Source organism: Ziziphus jujuba, chromosome 6 (genome assembly GCF_031755915.1).
Source record: "Ziziphus jujuba cultivar Dongzao chromosome 6, ASM3175591v1".
NCBI lineage: Eukaryota > Viridiplantae > Streptophyta > Magnoliopsida > Rosales > Rhamnaceae > Ziziphus > Ziziphus jujuba.
Genome location: NC_083384.1, coordinates 6,484,008 through 6,510,935, shown reverse-complemented (window position 1 = coordinate 6,510,935; position 26,928 = coordinate 6,484,008). Strand labels below are relative to the sequence as shown.

General features: G+C 36.1%; 2 pseudogenes; both read left to right on the top strand.

Annotated features, from left to right (window-relative positions):
* Nucleotides 1-650: 650 nt before the first annotated feature.
* On the top strand, nt 651-10,276 carry LOC107426101 (tryptamine 5-hydroxylase-like; annotated as a pseudogene).
* A 4,260-nt stretch (nt 10,277-14,536) lies between these two features.
* On the top strand, nt 14,537-25,597 carry LOC107426100 (tryptamine 5-hydroxylase-like; annotated as a pseudogene).
* The last annotated feature ends 1,331 nt before the right edge of the window (nt 25,598-26,928 follow it).

Below are 26,928 nucleotides of genomic sequence, written 5' to 3'. Positions count from 1 at the left end.
GTTTTTTATGTTTTTTAGAATGGACGGATGGGTTACAGTTAACAATTGACGTTTAAGCTTTTCACCTTAAAAAATGATATTTAAGTCTTTGTATAATATTTATAAAAAAAGAAAAAAAAAAGAAGAAAAAGAAAAAAAATCTTTGTATAATAAGCAATCGAGATAAAAATTATGTTCAAGTCTTTTTTATTTATTTTTTTTTATTTTGTGATCGTTGCTTGTTCTCCTTGTACTATTTTTCATTGGTCTGGATGTTGTCCCCTTGTTTAACTGGACGAAAATTTTTAAATGAAAAGACGAATTGTCCTCATTGCCTTGGAGAAAGAGTAGATTTCTACTAACTTGATAATATTTACCACTAAATTTATTTATTTGTTCATTAAATCAAAAAAATGAAAGACAATTTGCCCATTTCTAGCTTCAGCTAGCTGCTTCCTATGTATAAGTATTGCACCATCATGGGAGAAAACCAACAGACCATAACAGCAGAACCAGACAGTTAGAGTTTTAAACAAATGGATAATTTTAGCCCCCAGTCTTTCAGTGTCTCTCTCTCTCTCTCTCTCTCTCTCACTCTTGGCCTCCTTCCTCTTCTGCATCTTTCACCTTCAAAAATGGAGTAGAAGTATAGGTCACTCACCGTCACAGCCATGTCGGTTACCACCCTCACCAACAGCCTTGCCCATTATCGGTCACCTTCATCTCCTCACAGACGAGCCCCACATAACCTGAGCCCAACTGGCCCAAAAACTCGGGCCAATCATCCACCCCCAACTCGGCCAAGTCCCAACAGTCATAGTCTCGTCCTCTCGACTCGCTCGTCGGGTCCTCAAAACCCACGACCACGTTTTGGCAACCTGCCCGCAGCTGATCTCAGCTTAGTACCTGTCCTTTGGTTGTTTCGACGTCTCCTTTTCCCCAAACGGTCCCTACTGGCGCCAAGCATGCAAAATCTGCATCACCGAGTTACTGAGTTCGAAAGGGGTCAACTCATTCCAGCTCATCAGGGACGAGGAGGTGAACAAGATGTTGGATTTGATCCGGAATCAGTCCGGGTCGAAGCTGAACTTGAGCAAGGTGTTCTTCAGGTTAGCGAACGATATACTATGCCGCATGGCGTTCGGGAATAATGGTGATCTGCTTGATGTATTAACTGAGACTAATGTTTTGATTGCTGGGTTTTACATAGGTGATTTTTTACCCGAGTGGAAGCGGATCAACTCGGTGACTGGGATGAAGAAGAGGTTGGAGAAAGAACTTGAATGATTTGAAAAAAATATGCGACGTAATAATCATTGAGCGTTTACAAAATAATGAATCAAAAACAACAACGGGCAATAGTGGGGAAGATTTTTTGGATGTTCTGCTTCCGATGCAACAACGAGACGATTTGGAGGTGCCCATTACAGATGACAGTATCAAAGCTTTGGTTCTAGCTGGTTTGTGTCTTTTTTTTTTTTTTTTCTCTGTAACGTTTTTGTAATAAATATATTTGAATGACTTGTTTTTAATGGGTTTTAATATATATTGATGGGACCTTTGAATTTCAAAGGTTTGAGTCATTTGAGGCTTTATGGGTTTTGACAAAATAAGCAATAAGCAATTTCGAAAGAAAAAGGTCTTAGTTTTTACAACCTTCCTTATGAATTTTTTTTTGAAAAACGGAGAAAAATATTGTGAGAAAAATGTTTCTTGCATTGTATGTGTTAAAACTTAGATATTGAAAGTTCAAAGTGAAAGGTATTAGTGGTGGCGTGTTCAAAATCTGAAGCATCAGATGTATTTTGGAAGACAAATATTACAAAATCATCTCTATTGGCAAGGTGAAATTCGTTTTAGGGATATGGTGTTATTATACAGATCTCTGACAATCCATTCAACATTATACTTACAGGTTTAGAAATTATTTTCTTAATTTAATTGAATTTTTTTAACAAATTTAAGACGATTTTTGTCCCACCCATGCGGAACCATATGCATCGGTGGGGTAAAATTCTTCTTAAGAATATTATGGTATCACATAGGCTTCGAACAATCTATTCAATACTATACATATGGGTTTAGAAATTATTTTCTTAATTTATTTAAAATTTGTTTTTTTAACAATTTTCAGATGAGTTTCACCCTATTGGTGCAGATGATTTTGCAATGTTCATATTCGAGGATAAAACACCACCAAAACCTTTCATTTCGAACTTTCAATACCTAAAGTTTGCCACACACAATGCAAAGAGATGTTTTTCTCACAATAGTTTTCTTTATTTTCAAAAAAAAAAAAAATTCACAAGAAGGAAGGTTGTAAAAAGTACGTTCTTTTTCTTTCAAAATTGCTTATTTTGTCAAAACCCATGAAGCCTCAAATGACTCAAATGTTTGCCATTCAAAGGTCCCATCTATACATATTAAAACCCATTAAAAACAAATCATTCAAATCTATTTATTACACAAACATTACAATAGCAATCTTTAGACGGATCTCTGCTAATTGTCTATATATATATATATATCTGTTTTTATTTCTTTGTTTTATATATATGTGATATATTTGTTTGTTTGGAAAAAGGAAAAAAGAAAAATCTCTTACCTGTGCCTTTTTATTTTGTTTTGGCAAAATTTTTTCAGTTTAACATTCTGTGCACATTTTTTTTTTATTATTATTTTTTTTTATCATTGACCATAATTTTTTTGTTTGTGTTTCTTGAATTCACAATTTTGTTTGAGTGTAGGTATGTAGGGCATATGAATTGAGTAAGCAGCCTATCTCTATACTACACAAAGTGAATTAGATTTTTTATATTAAAACCTAATAAAAAAGATATAGCTAAATAAGATGTGGATTCTATTCGTGGTAAGTACCATTTTTCATCAAATTTAATATATGTAATTTTTCAAACCTTAATTATTCTGTTTTAAAAATTAAAGTATACTGCGTGTAATAAGGATTGGATTGCTTCCCACCCGGCAAACCTATCATGATGATTGTCACCCAACATACAATTGCAGGCCTAATTATATGTTAAAATACGTTTTAATAGTTTTACTTAGCATATAAACTAATTTCCATTACACAGATTCTTTTTATATATATCTCCAAATTAATATAAAAATTAACTCCTAACGTCGATCTCCTGATAATATTTGATTTTATTACGTACATGACATGTTTGAAGGAGGAACAGATACAACATCTGCCATTCTAGAGTGGACAATGATAGAGTTGGTGAGGCACCCAAGAGTGATGAAGAAGGCACAAGAAGAGGTTCGGAAAGTTGTAACATCCCGTTCTGAAATACATCAGAAATTTTCACGTTGATTGAGGGTTGACCAAGTAGGTCAAAATGTTGACTTTTTTATTCAAAGAGAATTTTGCATTGACCAAGGTACCATTGCGGAGTATGCATCAACCCGAGTCCATAGACTAGTAGCACGTTGAAAACGGAGCTGCGGTTTGCAAGTTATGGGTTTGTAAAGTTGTAATTGTATTTTCCAATACTGGTTTTACTGGGTAGCAAAATACTTGAAGGAGTCCTTAAAGTTGCGCCATGTGTCACCATTTGAAATTTGCCATGTATCATAGTTAAAGAGAACCACATGTCACGATGGAAAACTGCCATGTGTTGTATTAATTAAATATTATATTATTTTATTTTGTTATTATTTATATTATTATTTTAGTATTATTTTATTTATTTATTTTCTATTATTTTCTTTTTCTTTTCTTCTCCCCACGTGGGGAAAATACGCTCACGGGCCTTCTTCCTTCTTCTTCCTTTCCTTCCCTTCTTCCTCTTTTCTTCTCTCCTTTGGGTCCATCGGCTTTCATCATTTCCGATCATCCACTGCTCAGATGCGTCGGCCGTCGGCATAGCTCAGTCACCGGTGAGCTTGGCTACCAAATCTGGTGGTCGGTCGGTTGGCGACGCTCCCAGATCGGGCGGTGGAAGTGGCAGCCGTGTCTCTCTCCGGCCGAATTCGCCGTGTTCCGGCGCACCCAAGCTGCACTGACCACACCACCTGGCAGCCCATCATGTGAGCTTCATCAAAGTGTGCTCTGATCGCCGGGGAAGCCATTGATGCACCGAGAAACAGCCATGGAAGCCGGCGGCAGCACCCCGTCTGGTCACCAGATTCCCACCATTTTCGACTGTGTTCTCGGTCCCTTCCCTTTAATTTGGATCCTTTGAAGCTAATGGTGACCTTCGTTTGCTCCAATTCGAGCTCCTTCATGGCGTACAATGGAGGGGCAAGTTGGCAGCGGCTTCCAACGAAATTTCTGGCCACTGCCGGTAGTTTCAAGCCAATCGAAGGTTAGAATTATATTCTCCATATCTTTAGTTTCACATTGATATCTTATTTGTAAATTGTGGATATGTATTTCAGAAGTTATTTTTGATTAAATTATTAAATTAAATGTGAAAAAAAATGGAAATTTAAATTAAATTGTATATATATATGTGTGTGTGTGTGCTTTTCTATATACATGTGTATGGGAATGTTGGTAAATACATGCATTATATATATATATATCCGTTTAAATATGTATTGTTGAAGTCTTTGTTTATGCATACCAAAATGTATGTATACATACGCATGTGGACATTGCGCTTGTTAAATTGTTTGTTAAAGGTTTTACATGTATATATATATATATATATATCTAAATGTATGAACATATAGATATGTGAATATGCATAGATATCTATGGATGGCATATAATAAAATGTATTTCTATATCTTTAATTATATGTGAAATTGTATGTGGCCTTGATGATAATTTTGGTATAAATTGATTTGAATGTTTGAGGAATTTACTATATTAAATTATTGTGATCAAAATTTTATTTATGTATTTAATTATTTATTTAAGCATGAAATTTTATATATTTGATAAAGCATATTAATTCGACTATATTTTATCAAAATTAATTATTTTATAATATTACAAATTTATAGTTTTGAGATGCACCCATACACGTACCGGTATTCTGTAGTTGTGGATGTGATTAGCGTGCAGGTGGAGTGTGATGAGCCTACAAGTTGTAATGTCTCCTGTGAGTTGCTATGGACCTGAGGGCAAGCATGTTTGATATAGTGGCCATAAGCCACCCCCCTCCATGGCCGGGATGACAGTTATAAGCAGCGGCGCTGTCGGGACGCCGAAGCGACCGTATGCAAGTTTCTCTCTTTAATCTCCCATCAGTTGGTGCTCGGGACGCTAGGTACCTTCGGACACCATTGGTATATAGTATGATGCATCAAGTATTTTTTATATATACATATATATATTTATATGTTATATTATTTGATATTATATTGTATATACCATACCATACGGAGGTGGCAAACCAATGTGGCCCATGTATAGCTAGCCTCATAACTATATTGCCTACGAGTCCAGGGGATCGGACGGCCAAATGGGCAACCACTCTGGTCTGTATTGGCAGCAGAGTACCGGCAACAGCTGGAATCATGGATCACGTAGCGTGTTAGAGGGTATCGTATGTATCTCCGTTACGAGCGTGCATATTTCGTTATATGCTATGGATTTTAAGATATTATTTTATGTATTTATGTTATGTTATCTATTTATGATTTAATTTCTTACTAATATTCTTAATCGATATTATTATTTTCTAATTACTATTAATTGTATTTAACTATTTATTTAATCATTATTGTTATTGTTATCGAGATTGTTGTTATTATTTATTATGATTATTTATACTTGTTGATCCCTTTATTTATTATTATTATTATCGTATGGTACCTTTGGACAAGTATCACAGCCTACGGGCAAGAAAGATAGCCATCGGACAAGTATAATAGTCCTCGGGCGAGTGGTAGCCTTTGGGCAGGTGAGATAGCTTGGGCAGGTGTGGTTATGTGATAACCCTTGGACAGGTGATCGCTTTCGAATGAGTATGATAGTCTTGGGGCATATATGGTAATATGATAGCCCTCGGGCAAGTTACAGTAATACTATCATCATTAAAATGATTGTTATTGTTTATTATTGTTAATGTGATGTTGTTTTCCTTTTCTTTCTATATTACGAATTGGTATGTTGTTGAAATGATATTTGAAGTGTATTTGGAAAAGTATGGCACTAAGTGGGTGATGCTGTCAGGACCCATCTAAAATTCCTCACCGGAACCCTAGACAAACCTTGATCCCAGGAAAACCCTACCGGACCTTTCAATGGAAAATCCGGCAGAACCTCCCCTAAGGGTTGGACTTACCACAAATTTCCTGCACTGAAAACATACTTCTATAAACACCATCTTATTTCTCCTATCTTACTACAATTTGTTTCCACAAATTTACAATACTCCAAAATAATAATAGGGAATTAATGCAATATTTAATAAAATGTGTCCAATACAGTATACAGAGCATTATACAAATAAATATGAAATTAATACAATGACAAATGAAGCAATACAAGATGGAGAGAAAAAAAATGGAGGAAATGCTTCTTGGACTTTCGGCAATGAACTAAGATGTCGAGTTCGCCCCCGGACAATCAACGTCAACTAACTTGGACCTAAGGGAACGAAATTTAAAAATATGAGATGCTAATCATCTCAGTGAGTAACCCAATCTACTATACAATAATACTAATAATAAAAGGGTAAATAACTTAGTTAATTGATTAATAAGAAATAAGTAAATAAATAATAGGTAGTTAAAAATAATATTTTTCCTCAAAACCTTCACGATTCACTCAGTTGGAAAAGTTTTCTTTTTAAAACGTTTAACAAAACCCGCTATTTGTATGCCCCGAAAACTAAAGAAAACAATTAGTCAATAGTTTTCCAATAAAATACGATAATTCAGGAATCCAAATTTATAATGAAATAAATTGAAATAGAATAAAAATAATTTTGTAACAATTACCAAATGATTGATAATGTCATAAACAAATAATACAAGAATATTAATGAAACTTACATTAAGACAATTCAGGAAATAATTAAAATTATTAGAATAAATGAATTAATTGAACAATTAAATAAAGGAATGATTAAATCAAATTAAAACCTCTATTTAAAATAAATGGTAAGAACATAGTAAGATCTCTTTAAATTCATCAAATTAATGTAAATAGTAAAATCAAGATAAAATGCATTGTTAAAATATTAATATAAATAGGTAATTAAAACATAATAAAATTCCTTAAAATTTGTATTAAAATCTCCAATTAAATTAAATAATAAAAACAACATTAAATACATTCTAATTTAAATATAATTTCAAAAAATTTATTTTGAAAATCATGTTCCAAAAACCACTTGATGCACCCACTATATACCAGTGACGCCAACGGTACCCAGCGTCCCAAGCACCGCCAGACAGGAGATTAAAGAGAGAAATTGGCATACGGTTGTGTGGCGTCCCACCGGGCCGCTGTAAACAGGCGTCCCGGCCATGGAGGGGCAGCCTACCCTCATCTGATGGCAACCACAGGACAATTCCATAATCACCTATGCGCTACTTACACCTACCTGCACTCACCACGTCCACCTGCGCGCTAATCATATCCATGCATAAAAACACTAGTACGTGTATGGTGCATCTAAAAATCATAAAATCAATATATTTATTTTCAAATCTCAAAATCTCATAAATACTACCGGGTTTATTCCATCAAATTAAACCCGTAAATTTTCCACAATTCTTTTATAAATCATCGTCATAAATCCATCAACTTTCAAATGCATCAATTTCCTAATCTACAATATTCAGATGCGTAAGCATAATTTTTAAAATAATATCCTTAAAATTCAAGATAGGCATAATTTCATTAAAATCCCATAAAATTTCCAAAATTCATAAATCCATATAAATGCATTTTTATTAATCAAAATAAACTCACAAATAAATTCCACAATAAATCAATTAATATTAAAATCACAATTCCTTTAAATATCAAATTTCCATAAAATCTAAATTTCCATAATCTGTCAAAAATCATATGTTATTTAATGCACATACACATTTCAATTTATTCAAATTGTGCCATCAAAATTTCAAATATAATTTTGCTAAATAATTAACACATAAATATTAAATCCAAACATTTAATTATCACAAAATAAATATAATTTAACACCCGAAAATAATTTTAAAGGTGGGTCACTCACCTCGAGCACGCAATTAACACAAGATCCTCCATGGGATCAATTTCACGACGCACATGTGCTCCTAAAACAACAATATTATACAACTGAAATAAATTAATATTTTATTCGGATAAATAATATCCGGTACCCGGGGGGTTTAACACAAACGTTAACCAAAATTTGTGAGTAATTACCGAAACGAAGTTTATGGAACGAGGATTACGAATCTGGTCTTACTTCCCGGAGATCGGACCCGAGGTGGCCGGGATCTCGCCGGAAAACTCTCGAAATTCAAGTCCTCGATTCTCTCAATCCATCTTGAATTGGAGGAAAAAGACTTCGGATTTGGGTTCATAGGGTCAAAATTAGTGGGAAAGGATGGGCGGTGCAGCTGGAAACTCGTCGGAAAGTCGATTTCCTGGCGAGCCACTATAGTCACTGGAACCCGTCACCGCCGGCTGCGCGTCCGGTGGCCACTGGTTGTGATTTTTGGTGGGAAGGTAGATAAGGGAATGGGTGACTCAACGGGACTGACGGTGAGGCAAACGGAGGTCAGAATAGAGAGAAATCTGGGTTTGAAGTAATCGGCATCGCCGCTGGAAAAAGTCTCGATCCGGGTGCGTCGGTGGTCGGTTGGCTGTGATTTTTGGCTGGCCGGCCGATTTTAAGGTGGGCTTCAAGATAGGGTGGTGCGTGTATTGTTCTGGTTGCTAGAAGTGGGTGAATGGTAGTTGGCTGGTTGGGTTTCTCTCTCTCTCTCTCTCTCTCTCTCTCTCTCCTCCTTCTCCTTCTCTCTCCTCCCTCCCGGCTCACGTGTTTTGCCAAAATAAAAGCCACCGGTGGGTGACATTGTTCACTCATGGGATTGGCTGAAAATACGATACGTGGCACACACTGTTCACTCAAGTCAAAATATATTAAAATATTACGATATTCGGAAAACTTTGCATGTCCATAACTTTTTAACAAGATGTCCAATTTAAGCGTGTCGCTAGTCTATGAAATCGTATCGACGAGTATTTCACAACCATGCATGACTCAAAGCTCAACTTTGCATGAACAAAAAGTCAACTTGGGCACCCCTTGGACAGTTTGGACCTCAATTTGTTTTACTCATAACTTTCAAATCGTAGCTCCATTTTTGACGTGCTACTAGTCTATGAACTCGTGATAATGTGTACTTTTTAACGGTACCTCGGTCAATGTGAAATTCCATCAGGAACAAGAAGTCAACATTTGATCCCTTCTTGGTTCAACGACGGTCAAACTTTGGGACGGGGTGTTACAGGTGCGGGCGGACGTGAATATTTAAAAGGTATATTTTGGTTATTTAGTAAATTATTTCTATTGTATATATGTGTGTGTGTTTCATATGATTTGTTATCGAAATGCTATCATTTGTGAAATTTAAGTGTAGTAAGGTGGGAGGGATAAGGTGGTACAATATAGGAGTGTGTTTTTGTACAGATATTTTTTTGGGCATGCTTTATCCTTAGGGAAGATGCCGTCGGATTTTCCTCAGAACGGTCCGGTAGGGTTTCCCTTGAGATCAGGGCATATCAAGGGTTCCAGAGAAGGATCCTGGATGGGTCCTGACAAAAGTCACATCGGAGATAGGAAAAGTTAATGAGACCCATCGTCAACACCTTCATTACATGAAAGCTATGGTGAAGGAGATGATGAGATTGCACCCACCAGCACCTCTACTGGCTCCTCGAGAATCCATGGACAAATGCATTCTCGATGGCTTCAAAATACTTGCAAAAACTTGGGTTGTGATAAATACTTTTGCCATCGGAATGGATCCAAAGTCATGGGAGGATCCTCTAGTTTATAATCCTGAGAGGTTTATTGATAATCAGGATAATAAGATTGGTAGTGTTGTAGATGTTGATCATGTCAAGGATCAAGAATTCATGTTTGTACCATTTGGAGGAGGAAGAAGAGGTTGCCCTGGTTTTGCATTTGGATTAGCAACCATGGAGATTGCACTTGCTCGCCTCTTGTACCATTTCGATTAGGAATTGCATCCAGAAGTATTTGGCCCTCATGATGTTCACCTCGATGAGATTTTTGGGCTTGACTCCAGAAAGAAGTCTACTCCTGTTCTCATCCCGAAAACCAACAAGGATTTCCCAGTCGTCCACATTTGAATCAAATTATCCGTTGGGAAATAATGATGAAAACAAGTTCCGGTTTCATCATTAGCAAGTGTTTGTTTGTTGTTTAATTCCACACAAACCGTTTTGTTTAGTCCAAAGTGCCATCATTCTAATTAGTTTTGTTTTGTGTCTGCTGTGTTAAAAGCCGTTTGTTCTGGATGTAAATGGCTAGTATATAAGCCATGGTGGTCTTCTCCGCTCTCCTACTCCCCAAACCACAGGAATACAGATGTTTCGTATTCCCTATCACTTCTGATTGTATTTCTATTCCAAATAAAAGAAACATGTATCCATTGGGTTATTATTATTATTTTTTTTGGTTATTCACTTTTCTGTTAACTCATATATTACTTCGGATATTTGTCCCACTAGCTCGAGTGCATGGGTATCATTCTGCACTACAATATACATAAAATGCTATGCTAGTTTTGAATATAATTATGAGTTCTACATTCTAATATTCTTCTCTTGTAGGTAAGAAAATGGGTTCCAATTGAGAGCTACAGAGTTAAGTGTATGTCGATATTAGGACTTCTTCTGGATAAGGATGCACCACTTGTCTGGAGAAGGTTGGTATATCTTTTGCACCTGCGTCATTTAACTTATCTATTTTCCTTTTTGGTTGAAGTATTATAATCCAGATTTAGATGTTATCAAACAAATGCTTGTGACTTAGCTTTATACGTCTGTACGTACAAGCCTTGTTTGCTATCAACCGTCCAAATCTTCTGCTCTTTGTCTCCAATAATATAATATTTATTTAAACAGTAAGTGAAAATAAATGAAAAAAGGATCCAAGCAGTAAAAGCTTAGTTTTTTACCTGACCAAAAAAAATAAAAATAAAAATAAAAATATTCATGGTTTCTAAAAAATCTTATTCCTTAAAATACACAAAGTTTTTTATTTATTTATTTATTTATTTTTAATACATATCTAGAATGTATAGTTTATTCAATAATTTTCCAGAGTTCATATTGTCTTAAATACAGATGCCACTTTACATCAATTTAGATCCTAACTGAGTATGCCTATATTTCATTTCTCGTGTTCATTATATGAATGCATTTTTCAGAATCATTATTCTCTCAAAAATAGTAAAAATCCTATTGTTAGAGTCTATAACATCTGAGTAGCCAGTTATTACAGTTGAGTAGCATCCATTCAACTCGGCACTGCTATAGTGGAGATCAAATTTTCTCAACTTCCTCGACATATCGTCATGGATACTATAACCTTCATGAATCTCAATATAAATCTACAAATTATATAAAGATCAAGGTATGTAATTATATATAAAAGATAGAAAAATACAATATGATTTAAAACTAAAAACTCATATTGGAAAAAAACTTTTAATATTTACCAAATCAATACGGATTTTTAAAAATTAGATTTACTAAGGCAGTCGTTGTCATTGTATGGATTGTACCAAGACAACATCCAGTCAAAAGCATCTCCGTTCTCATCCTAACCATGAGATATGATAGCTGCAATGGATCCAGCATATCGAGACTCCTGGACGTGAAGAAGTGCACCCCGTTGACCATTTTCGAGCAGCAACGGGTATGGACAATCCCCAATATGCCCTTCCCAATAGTGGGACCCAAGAAATGTTAATCTGTTTCCAGTTGTGTTGTAGATGAAGCAAAGTGTTGAGATTAGCGGAGCACCATATTTTTATTTTTATTTTCAATCCCTCAACAAATTTCTGAGCGTTCTCATCCTTGTTGTCTGCATCTTTCATCATCAGGGCCTCATAAGCTCTGTCTACTGCCGTTATGACCACCTTATCTTGATATGCCGGCATCGCCTTTAATGTTTGGTTCCTAATGAGTTTGACGAATACGTTCAACGCCATGTTTTTTTTTTTTTTTCTCCCCGAGATTTGAGAAAATCCAAAAAGTTTGAAAGTTATAATTTTGTCAAAGTTAATGGGGAATTATGCTTTGTCAATGGAAATCATTTGTAGTGTTTATATACATGCACATTATATATGGCACGGGCATATGTAATGTCTGTTTTCACATTAACTGTTTTGACACTGAAGAATGATCTTTTTCTTCGTTCCTTGGTTAATTTTTCCTTTATATATATAATATATCTCTTTCCTCAAGCATGGTAGTTATTCTATGTTGATGGCAGCCTTCAACTTGTCTATTTTAGCTTTGTCACTTGTCTACATGACTTCACCACCTGTTTGCCCATATAATAATGCCAACAACTTGCCCTCTTTCAAGCACACTGTCCCCTCTTTTACCTTTATTCCATATATTCTGATTACATGAAGACTTTTTGGTGATACTAACCTGTCTATTCATTTTTTTCTTTCCATATTTGGTCTCCATTGTCATATTATATATGCTGTCCCCGTGAATGACAAAGTCATCGGGGCTGCAGTCAGCCAGCACTTTTATTGGAGAATTTGCTAATTTCTAAAAAAATTTCTATATAAAATTTCATAATATATAGTTTATGACCTCACATGCAATGAATACTAAAAAAACACCTAATAAGTATTTCTAAATGTACTTTTTAAATAAAATAAGTATTTTTTTCTTAATAAATTTATTGGTGATTAATAAATTTAGGATGCGAATTGCATTTGGATTTTGAGAAACCTTTTAAATTTTTTAAAATGATTTTTTTGTTATATAGACTTTTTTTATTCTTATTTTCGTATTATTTCTGATTTCTTTTCATGCATGGCATGTTATAGAAAGAGACAAAATAAATGTGCATTAGAGTAATAAATTAATACATACGAGGCTATGAGTTCGAATGTGGCAAGCTCTATATGTGTTTTATGGTGCATCCATTCTGCGAACAGCAATGGTAAAGGAGGCTGAGAAAGTTATAAATTTTTAGTTTAGACTTTCATAGGGTTGTAAAAAAATGATTGGAAATGTACTAACTTAAAATAGTTTCTGGACTGATAAATCATATCAAAAAGTTTATTTTTCTTTTAGTGAAAAAAGAAAAAGAAAAAAAGAGTGATCAATTGATATTGAGTGAAAGTTATGATTTTATCCTGACGTTGTGGTACATTTAACTTCCACGCTCTCATCCCTTGATCAAAATCCAAAATATTTTAACAATCTATACGTTAGCACTTCTTTTTGGTTCAAAACTAGGTAAGATTCTGATAAGATTTTTTTCTTTTTTGGGGCAAAAATTTTCATAAGATCCTATATTTCAGACAAACATGCCAGCTAGAAATAAGTGTTAAAGAGAAATAAATAAATAAATAAAGTGTAACGGCCCAGACCATCCATATGCGATATTGTCCTCTTTGGGCTTGAGGAATACTCTTACAACCCAGCCCTCAAGGTTTTGTCAAAATGCGTTGCAAGGGAAAGGTATCCACACCACCTTATAAGGCGTACTTCGTTTCATTTTTCAACCGATGTGGGGCTTCACAATCCTCCCCCCTTGGGGCCCAGCGTCCTCGCTGGTACACCGATCTGGGTACTGGCTCTGATACCAACTGTAACAGCCCAGACCACCTGCATGCGATATTGTCCTCTTTGGGCCTAGGGAATTCTTTTACAACCTAGCCCTCAAGGTTTTGTCAATATCCACACCACCATATAAGGCGTGCTTCGTTCCCCTTTCCAATCGATGTGGGACTTCATAAAAAGCAACAAATAAATAATAATAATAATAATAAAACAAAAGAGACAGAGACATCGTAACTAAACTGGCACACAAGATGATGATGATAATACTAATAAAAAGAAATATACTTGCCTAAGTTGCAGGTTTTTTTTATTTATTTATTTTTGTTTTGTTTTGTTTTCATTCTTTTGTTTTTTTAGAATGGAAGGTTTGCAGTTAACAATTGACTTTTAAGTTTTTCACATTAAAAAAATGATGTTTAAGTCTTTGTATAATATTTATAAAAAGAAAAAAGAGAAAAGACTTTGTATAATAATGAATCGATATGAAAAGTACATTTATATTTAACACTAAATTAATTTATTTGTTTATTAGAATAAATAAATGGAAAGAAAATTTGCCCATTTCTAACTTCAGCTAGCTGCTTGCTATGTTATGTATAAGTATTCCACCATCATGGAAGAAAACTAGCAAGTCATAACAGCAGAACCACATAGTTAAATGTTTTAAACAAATGGACCATTTTAGCCCCCAGTCTTTCAGTCTCTCTCTCTCTTACTCCTGGCCTCCTTCCTCTTTTGCATCTTTCGCTTTCGAAAATGGAGTAGTAGGACAACTCAGTCATTGTCACAGTCATGCCGGTTACCATGCCCCCACCAACAACTGCCTTGCCCATTATCAGTCACCTTCATCTCCTCACAGACATGCCCCACATAACCTTCAGTCGACTCTTCAAAAAACTCGGGCTCATCATCTACCTCCAACTACACCAAGTCCCAACCGTCATAATCTTGTCCTATCGATTGGCTTGTCTAGCCCTCATAACCCACGACCATGTCTTTGGAACCCCCCCGTAGTTGATCTCAGCTCAGTACCTATCCTTTGGTTGTTTCGATGTCTTCTTTTCCCCAAGCGGTCCCTACTGACGCCAAGCACGCAAAATCTACATCACCAAGTTGCTGAGTATGAAACGGATCAACTCATTCCAACTCGTCAGGGACGAGGAGGTGAACAGGATGTTGGATTAGGTCCGGAATCAGTCCCGGTCAAGGCTCAACATGAGCAAGGCATTCTTCAGCTTAGCGAACGATATACTATGCCGTGTGGCATTCGGGAAGAGGTTCAGGAATAATGGCGATATGCTAGATGTATTAACGGAGAGTAATGTTTGTTGAAATATAAACTTGATTTTCATTGCTTTTGGGTTATTAATTTTGTGGGCCTTTGTTACTTAGAGTCTAAGTTTTTTAAGAGTCCAAGTTTTCTTTTTGCAAATAGGGTTAGCAGCTAGTATAAATAAGTTGCTGTCTTTTTTGCTGGTTTTGTAAGTCGTAAGAAATATCGCATTCAATAAAATAGAGATGTTTTAGTTTTTTTCCTTCGATCTTTTCCTCTTTCAACATAGTGGTATCAGATCCAGAAATCCAAGAGATCCTAAGTTCAAAAATCAACAACTCCATCCAAAATAAATAAATACATGTAAGGACCCAGAATGTGAGATCCCACATCGATTGGAAAGGGGAACGAAGCATGCCTTATAAGAGGGTGTGGACACATTTCCCTTGAGACACGTTTTGACAAAACCGTGCAGAATGGGCCCAAAGCAGACAATATCTCATGCGGATGGATTGGATTGTTATAATTGGTATTAGAGCCAGACCTAGATTGGTGTGCCAGAGATGACGCTAAGCCCCAAGGGGGATGGATTGTGAGATCCCACATCGGTTGGAAAGGGGAACGAAGCATGCTTTATAAGAGGGTGTGGATACCTTTCCCTTAATACGCGTTTTGACAAAACCATGTGGACTGGGCCCAAAGCGGACAATATCTCATGCGGGTGAATTGGGTTGTTATACAGAATAAAGCCTAAAAGAGGTAGGCCTATATTTAAGGACCTAGAAAACAGCCCAAAAGATGTGGGCCTACATTTAAAGGGGAGTGTTAGAGAAAAATATAAATCAAATGAAAGCTCACATTCGATGAGCTTAAGTATTTCAACATAGTATCAGAGCATAGTATCTGCGTAAACAGTATCTGTATGAACAGTACCGCATCAACAATATCTGTGTGAACAGCTACGTGAATAGTCCTGCACCTGTGTGAACAGTACCTACTGATCAAATTGTTTATTTGTCCAAAAGATGGCCAATAACGGTATGGTTCCCTTCCAAGTTCTGACACTCAACAAGAATAACTATGACAACTGGAGCATCAAGATCAAGGCTTTCCTTGGCGCCCAAGACGTGTTGGAGATAGTGGAGAAATGTTACATCGAATCAGAGAATGAAGGTAGTCTATCTCAAAATCAAAGAGATAGTTTGAGAGACTCAAGAAAGAGAGACAAGAAAGCTCTCTACCTAATCTATTAAGGATTAGATGATGATGCATTTGATAAGGTCTCAGAAGCCAAGTCGGCTAAAGAAGCATGGGATAAGCTTCAAATCTCCTACAATGGAGCCAATCCAGTCAAGAAGGTAGGGCTTCAAACCTTAAGAGTCGAGTTTGAACCGCTGCATATGAAGGAAGGAGAAATCATATCTGATTATTTTTCTAGAGTTTTGATGGTGACCAATCAATTAAAGAGGAATGGTGAAAAGTTAGATGATGTTAAAATTATGGAGAAAATTCTTAGATCATTAGATTCAAAGTTTGATCATACTGTTGCAGTCGAAGAAACAAAAGACATAGAAGCTTTGACATTGGAGCAGCTCTTGGGTTCGTTGCAAGCCTATGAAGAAAAGAAAAGGAAGAAGGAAGGAACAGTGGAACAATTGTCAAGACCCGTCCAAAATTCCTTACCGGAACCCTAGACAAGCCCTAATCCTAGGAAAACCCTACCGGACCCTCCAATGGAAAATCCGACAGAACCTCCCCTAAGGGTTGGACTTACCAAAATTTTTCTGCACTGAAAATATACTTCCAGATACATCCCCTTATTCCTCCTACATTACTACAATTTAATTCCACAAATTTACAGCACTCCAAAATAATAACAGGGAATTAATGCAGTATTTAATAAAATGTGTCCAATACAGTATACAGAGCATTATACAAATAATTATAAAATTAATACAATGACAGATAAAGAAGCAATACAAGATGGAGAGGAAAAAGGGAAGAAATACTTCTTGGATTTTCAGCAATGAACTGAGACGTCGAGTTCGCCCCCGGATAATTAAAGTCGACTAACCTGGATCTAAGGGAACAGAATTTAAAAATATGAGATGCTAATCATCTCAATGAGTAACCCAGTCTAATATACAATTATAATAGTAATAATAATTATAGTACACTTGATTAATTAAGAATAAATAAATAAATAATTAATAATTAATTGGAAATAATATTTTCTCTCAAAACCCTCACCATTCACTCCGTTGGAAACGTTCCCCTTTTAAAACATTTTCGAAAAACCCAATATTTTATGCCCCAAAAAATCAAGAAATAATTAATTTAATAAATAATTAAATAATCCAAATTTATAATGAAATAAATTGAAATAAAATAACTTATAACAATTATTAAATAATTAATGTATGTCATAACAATTAATACTGCAATATTAATAAAACTCACATTAAAACAATTCATGAAATAATTAAATAATTAAAATAAATCAATTTATTGAATAATTAAGTAAAGGAAAATTAAAATCAAATTAAGATCTCCATTTGAAATAAATAATAAAAACAACATTAAATATATTTTTAATTTAAATACAATTTCAAAATATTTATTTTGAAAATCATGTTCCGAAAACCACTTGATGCACCCACTATATACCAGTGGTGCCAACGGTACCCAGCGTCCCAAGGTACCGCCAAACAGGAGGTTAAAGAGAGAAACCGACATACGGTCGCATGGCGTCCCACCGTGCCATTGTAAACAGGTGTCCCGGCCATTGAGGGGCGGCCGACCCTCATCCGATGGCAACCACAGGATAACCCCATAATCACCTGTGCGCTACTCACACCTACCTGCGCACTCATCACATCCACCTGCACGCTAATCATATTCATATATAAAGAACACCAGTACATGTATGGTGCATCTAAAAACCATAAAATGAATATATTTATTTTCAAATCTCAAAATCTTATAAATACTACCGGGTTTATTCCATCCAATTAAACCTGTAAATTTTCCACAATTCCTTTATAAATCATCGTCATAATCCATCGCACAATTTCCATCAATTTCAAACCCATCAACATTCAAATGCATCAATTTTCCAATCCACAATATTCAAATGCGTAAGCATAATTTTTAAAATAGTATCCTTGAATCCTTAAAATTCAAGATAGGTATAATTTCATTAAAATCCCATAAAATTTCCAAAATTCATAAATCCATATAAATGCATTTTTATTGCTTGAAATAAACTTATAATAATTTCAACAATAAATCGATAATGCTAAAAATCATAATTTTTTTAAATATCAAATTTTCATAAAATGAATTTTCATAATTTATCAAAATCAAAATATGATTTAATGCACATATACATTTCAATTTATTCAAATTGTGCCATCAAAATTTCAAATATAATTTTGCTAAATATTTAACACATAATTATTAAATCAAAACATTTAATTATCACAAAATAAATATAATTTAACACTTAAAAATAATTTTGAAGGTGGGTCACTCACCTCGAGTACGCAATTAACCCAAGATCCTCCATGGGATCAATTCCACGACACACGTGTGCTCACGAACCACTTCGGATTTAAACAATTGGAGACCATATTTGAACTCAGAAGACCCAAATAGGGGGAAAGGGGTGTAAGATTGGACTGGGTTGGCCGAAAATGGAGAGAATCGTCGGAAAACTTAACCCACCGCTGTCGACTTCACCGGCCCAATCTGGGCGCATCCGGCGGCGTTTGGCCGGGAAATTTGGAGGGTGGCGTCGCTGGGGAATGGGCTCCTTCCCTGGCCGGTGCTTGTGGCCGTCCGGTGGCCGAAATTTGAGAAACGGCAAGGACCCAAGAGGAGAAAAAAGGAAAGGAAAAGAAAGAAGAAGAAGGAAGAAGAAGAAAGGCTCGGGGGGGCTGGGGTGTTTTTCCCACATGGGGGAAGGGAAAAAAAGAAAAGAAAGAAAAAAAAAGAAAAAGAAAAAGAACTAAAAAGAAAATAAAAGAAATAATTAAATAATATTAAAATAATATTATTGTATAGAATAATAATAAAATATTATGGTATTTAATCATGGTTGACATGTGGTATCTCACCATTGTGACACATGGCACCCTTTATTAAGTCACATGTGGCACACTGTTCACATTTTAAAAAATAATATTAAAATAATACTGTATTTGAAAAATTCTATAGGTCCATAACTTTCAAACCACATGTCCAAATCGGACGTACCGCTAGTCTGTGAACTCGTATCGATGAGTACTTCACAACCATGCATAAGTCAAAGCTTAACTTTGCATGAACAAAAAGTCAACTCTGGCACCCCTTGGATAGTTTGGACCTCAACTTGTTTCGCTCATAACTTTCAAATCGTAGCTCCGTTTTCAACGTGCTGCTAGTCTATGAACTCGTGCTAACGTGTACTTTTTAATGGTACCTCGGCCAATGTGAAATTCCATCAGGAACAAAAAGTCAACATTTGATCCCTTTTTTGTCGACGACGGTCAAATCCGGTCAACCTTGGTTAAATTTTAGAAATTCCGATGTACTTCAGGACGGGGTGTTACACAATTATTCAAGACCCAGATTGATGGAGCTAAAGAAGAAAGTAGCAACAGTCACAATGATCAAAGCCATCAAGGAGGAAGCCATGCGCAAGGACATGGCCATGGGCAAGGACCTAGACAGGGCTGAAAATTTGGTGATGATTACAACAGCAACTCTCAATGAGGAAAAGGATCTATAAGAGGCTGTGAGAGAGGAAATTCATAACCTAGGTATGACAAGTCCTATGTAAAGTGTTACAAATGTGGAAAATTCGGTTATTATGCTTCCGAATGTGGAACTTCTGGCTACAATAAGATTGAAGAGAAGGCCAACTATGTTGAAGAAAGAAGTCAAGAAGATGGTACCTTACTGTTGGCTTACAAAGATAATGAAAGAAGTGAAGATAATACATGGTATTTGGACACAGTGCAAGCAATCACATGTACGGAAGAAGAGGCATGTTTGTGGAGCTTGATGAATACGTGAGAGGCAATGTATCTTTTGGGGATGAGTCCAAGGTTGCGGTGAAAGGCAGAGGTAGCATCCTCGTTCGGTTAAGGAGTGCAAAGCATCAGTTCATCTCAAATGTGTACTATGCGCCGACTATGAAGAGCAACATCTTTAGTCTTGGACAGCTCTTGGAGAAAGGATATTATATTCATCTAAGAGATAACAAACTTTATGTAAGGGACAATTCAAGTAATTTAATAGCAAAGTGCCAATGTCAAGAAATAGAATGTTCATGTTCAACATTCAAAATGATATTGCCAAGTGTCTCAAGGCGTGTTACAAAGATGGGTCTTGGCTTTGGGATCTTAGATATGGGCATCTCAACTTTGGAAGTCTAGAGTTGCTGTCCAAAAATGAGATGGTGAGAGGACTACTTAGTATCGCAATCCAGATCAAGTATGCGAAGGGTGCTTACTTAGAAAACAATTCAAGAAAAGTTTTCCAACGGAGATAAATTCAAGAGCTCGAAAGCCATTGGAGCTCATACACACGGATGTGTGTAGTTCATTGAAACCAAGCTCACTTGGTAAGAGTAACTACTTCCTTCTTTTTATTGATGATTTTTCAAGAAAGACATGGGTGTATTTTTTGAAGGAGAAATCGGAGGTGTTTGAGAACTTTAAGAAGTTTAAGGTTCTTGTTGAAAAGGGAAGTGGACTTTTAATCAAAGCTATGAGATCTGACCATGGAGGAGAGTTTACATCAAATGAATTTCAAAAATATTGTGAAGATCATGGAATATCGAAGGTTTCTAACGGTGCCAAGATTCCTCCAACAAAATGGTGTGGTAGAAAAGAAGAATACAACAATTCTAGATATGGCGAGAAGCATGCTTAAAAGCAAGATATTGCCAAAGAAATTTTTGGTAGACGCGGTTGCATGTGTTGTCTGCCTATCCAATCGATCTCCAACAAGAAGTGTGTGGGGAAAGACACCATAAGAAGCTTAGAGTGGAAAAAAGCTGGGTATCTCTCACCTAAGAGTGTTTGGAAACATAGTTTATGTGCATGTACCCGATGAGAAAAGAAGCAAATTGGATGATAAAAGTGAGAAGTATGTTTTCATTGGTTATGACATAAAATCCAAAGGGTACAAGCTCTACAATCCTAAAAGTGGCAAAATAATAATCAGCCGGAATGTTGTATTTAATAAAGAAGAAGAATGGAATTAGGAATCACATGAGAAAAATTACAATTTTTTTCCTATATCTTGAAGAGGAAGAAACAGAACAAACAAGGATGGAGCTAACAATAGAGGAGCCGATCACCCCACTAGCTTCACTAATCGCGGGTCTAAAGAAGGCGAAAGTTCAAGGGAAAGAGTCCCATGGTTCAAGAGTTTGTAAAAGATTTATGAGGTAACCAAAAACCAAGATGATCTCACTTTATTTTGTTTATTTGCTGACTGTGAACCCATGAACTTTTAAAAGGCAATGGAAGATAAGAATTGGGGGAATGCCATGGATGAGGAGATAAAAGCAATTAAGAAGAATGATACGTGGGAACAGCTTTACTTCCAAAAGGAAGCAATGCTATCGGTGTGAAGTGGGTGTATAAGACCAAGAAGAATGCTAAAGGTGAGGTTGAAAGGTAAAATGCAAGATTTGTTGTGAAAGACTATAGTCAAAGGGCTGGCATGACTATGATGAAGTTTTTGCACCTGTTGCATGGCTAGAAACGGTAAGATTAATCATCTCGTTGACGGCTCAACACAATTGGAGAATAAATCAAATGGATGTGAAGTCTGTGTTTTTGGATGAAGTTTTTGAAGAAGAAGTTTATGAGTAATCACAAGGGTATGAAATCAAGGGATAAGAAGACAAAGTCTTAAAGTTGAAGAAAGCACTCTATGGGTTGAAGCAAACACCAAGAGTTTGAAATGCTCGAATTGACAAGTATTTCCAAGAAAGAAATTTTATCAAATGTCATTATGAGCATGCACTTTACATTAAAATTAAGAGTGATGATATATTGATTGTGTGCTTGTGTGTAGATGATTTAATCCTTACAGGTAGTAAGCCAAGTATGTTTGTCGAGTTTAAGGAGGAGATGACGAAAGAATTTGAAATGACCGATATTGGGCTCATGTCTTACTATCATGGCATTGAAGTAAAGCAAGAGGTGAAGGCATTCTAATTACTCAAGAAGGTTATGCTAAGGAGATACTTAAGAAGTTCAAGATGAATGATGCAAATTAGGTTGGCACACCAATAGAATGTGGAGTCAAGTTATCGAAGCATGAGGAAGGAGAAAAAGTGGATCTAACATTTTTTAAGAGCTTGGTTGGAAGCTTAAGATATTTGACGTGTAAAAGGCTAGACATTTTCTACGTAGTAGGAATTATAAATTGCTACATGGAGAATCCAACAACTCATTTGAAGGTTGCAAAAAGAATTCTTCGGTATCTAAAAGGTACAATAAGTTTTGTTTGTATTATTCAACTTTCGATGATTACAAGCTTGTTGGATATAGTAATAGTGATTGGGGTAAAGATATAGATGATTGCAAAAGCACAAGTGGTTTTGTGTTTTATTTGGGAGATACAGCTTACACATGGATGTCAAAGAAGCAGCAAATTGTTACTCTTCAACATGTGAAGAAGAGTATGTAGCTGCCACTTCATGTGTTTGCCATGCAATTTGGCTTTGAAACTTGTTAAAGAAGTTGGGTTGTCCACAAGAAGAACTAACCAAGATATGTGTGGATAACAAGTCAGCAATATCTCTCGCCAAGAATCCTGTTTTTCATGATCGAAGCAAACATATTGATACATGTTATCATTATATTTGTGAAGTCCCACATCGGTTGGAAAGGAAAATGAAGCATGACTTATAAGTGTGTGAATACCTTTCCCTTGTGGACGCATTCCCTTGGAGAAAGTAAAACTGTGAGGGATAGGATTGGGCTCACCACCTAGCTTCTAAAGTGGACAATATTCTGATTGGGCCTGGGAGGTACAGGCCAATGGGACTGGCAGATAAAGGGTCGGGACCCCTAACCATTAGGACGCGTACCCATGGGGAAAGTAAAACCGAGAGGGGTAGGATTGGGCCCACCACCTAACTCCCAAAGCGAACAATATCCTAATTGGGCCTGGGAGGCCCGGACCAGTGGGACTGGCAGGTGAAGGGTGAGACCCCTAACCATTAGGACGCACTTTAAACCCATGAGGGCTGGGTTGTAAGAGAATTCTTCAGTGCCAAAGTGGATAATATTCACATGCGGGTGGACTGGGCTGTTACAGTTGGTATCAAAGCCAGACCTGGATCGATCTGCCAGTGAGGACGTTGAGCCCCAAGGGGGGTGGAGTGTGAAGTCCCATATCGGTTGGAAAGGGGAACGAAGTATGGCTTATAAGCGTGTGGGTACATTTCCCTTGTAGACGTGTTCCCATGGGGAAAGTAAAATCCTGAGGGGTAGGATTGGGCTCACCACCTAGCTTCCAAAGTGAACAATATTTTGATTGGGCTTGGGAGGTCCAGGCCAGTGGGACTAGCAGGTGAAGGGGTGGGATCCTTAACCATTAGGATGCATTTTAAACCAGTGAGGACTGGGTTGTAAGAGGATTTCTCAGTGCCAAAGTGGACAATATTCACATGCGGGTGGACTGGGCTGTTACAATATTAGAGAATGCATTATTAAAGGAGATATACAGCTGGAGTATGTGAAGTATCATGATCAAGTAGCCGATATTTTTACCAAGCCTCTCAAGCATGAAGTCTTTATTAAATTGAGAAGTCTATTAAGAATAACTAATCAAGTTTAAAAGGGAATGTTGAAATATAAACTTGATTTTTATTGTTTTTGGATTATTAATTTTGTGGGCCATAGTTACTTAGAGTCCAAGTTTACTTTATGTAAATAGGGTTAGCAACTAGCATAAATAAGTTGCTATTTTTTTTGCTGGTTTTGTAAGCCGTAAGAAATAGAGCATTCAATAAAACAGGGAGTTTTAGTTTTTTTCCTTTTATATTTTCCTCTTTCAACATTATTTTGCTTTCTGGGCTTCGCATAGGTGATTTTTTCCCCGAGTGGAAGTGGATCAACTCGATGAGTGGGATGAAGAAGAGGTTGGAAAAGAACTTGAATGATTTGAGAAAAATATGCGATGGAATGATCAATGAGCGTTTGCAAAATAATGAATCAAAAACAACAACAACAACAACAACAATGGGCAATAATGGGGAAGATTTTTTGGACATTCTGCTTCAGATGCAACAACGAGATGATTTGGAGGTGCCCATTACAGATGAAAATATCAAAGTTTTGGTTATAGTTGGTGTCTTTTTCTCTCTTTGTAAATTCTTTTTTTTTTATTCATTTACCACAATTTTTTAGTTTGCGTTTCTTGAATTCACAATTTCATGTGAAGGGCATATGATCTGAGTAAGTAGCCTATCTCTATACTTAACAAAGTGAATTGGATTTTTTATATTAAAACCTAATTAAAAGAATATAGCCAAATAAGATATGGATTCTATTCGTGATAAGTACCATTCTGTTTATCAACTTTATTATATGTATTTTCTCAAACATTAACTGTCCTGTTCTCAAAATTAAAGTACACCACGTGTAATAGGATTGGATGGCTTCCACCCAGCAAACCTATCATGATGATTGTCACGCAACATACAATTGTAGGCCTAATTAACCTACACAGCCTATTTTTATTGCATGGTTAATTATGTGTTAAAATACATTTTAATAGTTTTACTTAGCTTATTAATTAAGTTCCATTACTTAGATTCTTTTTTATCTCCAAATTAATATAAAAATAAACTTATAATGTCGATCTCCTGATAACATTTGATTTTATTACGAACAGGACATGTTTGAAGGAGGAACAGATACAACGACGGCCACTCTAGAGTGGACAATGATAGAGTTGGTGACGCACCCAAGAGTGATGAAGAAAGCACAAGAAGAGGTTTGAAAAATCGCATCGGAGATAGAGAAAGTTAACGAGACCCATCTTCAACACCTTCATTACTTGAAAGCTGTGGTGAAGGAGGCGTTGAGATTGCACCCACCAACACCTCTACTGGCTCCTCGAGAATCCATGGACAATTGCATTCTCGATGGCTTTGAAATACCAGTGAAAACTCGGGTTGTAATAAATGCTTTTGCCATCGGAGGGGATCCAAAGTCATGGGAGGATCCTCTAGTTTATAATCTCGAAAGGTTTATTGATGATCAGGATAATAAGAATGGTAGTGTCGTAGATATTGATCAAGTGAAGGATCAAGAATTAAAGTTTGTACAATTTAAAGCAGGAAGAAGACGTTGCCCTGGTTTTGCATTTGGATTAGCAACCATAGAGATTGCATTCCTCGCCTCTTGTACCATTTCGATTGGGAACTGCCTCCAGAAGTACTTGGTCCTCATGATGTTGACCTTGACCTTGACCTTGATGAGATTTTTGGGCTTGCCTCCAAAAGGAAGTCTACTCTTGTTCTCGTCCCGAAAACCAATAAGGATTTCCAAGTCGTCCACATTTGAATCAAATTGACTGTCGGGAAATGAAGACCAAAACGACGTCGTTTCTATTTCATTGATTAGCTAGTGTTCGTTTTATAGTTCAATTCCACACGCACCGTTCCATTTGGCCCAAAGTGCAGTCGTTTTGATTAGTTTCGGTTGGTTGCTTTATTTGTGTGTTGTGTCGAGAGGCCGTTGTTGTTGATGTAAATGGCTAGTATACAAGCCATGGTCGTCTTCTCCACTCTCCTACTCAACAAACCACAGGAAGATAGATGTTTCGTATTTTCTAATACTTTGATTGTATTTCCATTGCAAATAAGAGAAACATGTATCTGTTGGGTTATTATTATGTTTTTATTTTTTATTTTTTATTTTTGGTTATTCACTTTTCTGTTTCCTCATGTTACTTTCGGATATTTATCCCACTATTACACCATTCTATCTCCAATAAGTCTTAACATGATATGTCTCTTTGTATCAGAAATAAGGCCTCTTTTCCTCCGGTTTTATAGTGGCCTTTTCCTCCGGTCTTATAGTTCTCGAACAACTCATAGCTCATATTTCTCCAAGTTAAATACACCTTTTGGACACATCACATGTCTTTGTGCCACAAACGAAAACATCCTGAACCTGCAAATTATGGTAACAGTTCATTCAAGTCCAAGAATTAATAATAATACTACCATCAAATTCGGAGAAGTCGAAAAATTGCCAAGTCAATGGAATACTACCGTACGGTGAAAGGCACACGTGATACTTACTGACAAAAATTTTATTGTGGACATACAAAAAGAACCAAAAAAAAAAAAAAAACATGAAGGGAAAAATGAAGAAGAAGAAATCAGAGATCAGAGACTTTTCTTTAATTATTTCTGTCTCTGTTTTCTTAGTCGTCAGCCGACATTTATACACTAAATCTGATTCACAGCCATAAACCATAAACTTATTGGAAAAATGGTAATAATAAACAAAAACTTTTTTGGTTAATACAAAACTCATCAGAAAAAACACAAAAACGAAAAAATAGAAAACAAGGATAGAACGAAGACTTGTAAGACCCATTGTTAAAACAATTGCCATTAAATTACCTTGTTGTGTCTTTTTTCTTCATCTGGGCAATTGCCGAGCCGCCCCTACGGAGCTTCACTATTGATTTTCATCTGTGGATGAAACTCACAAATCATTCACTGCTCAAGCTTCCTCGTCTGAATGGAGGGGATTTACAAATGACGGGGCGTGGACTGCAGAAAGGGGAAGAAAACTAGCGATTGAGATGTAGTGGGGTGAGGGAAAAAGGGGAAAGCAGAAGACGTGTGATTCACCATTTAGCAAAAAAGATATAAATGAAA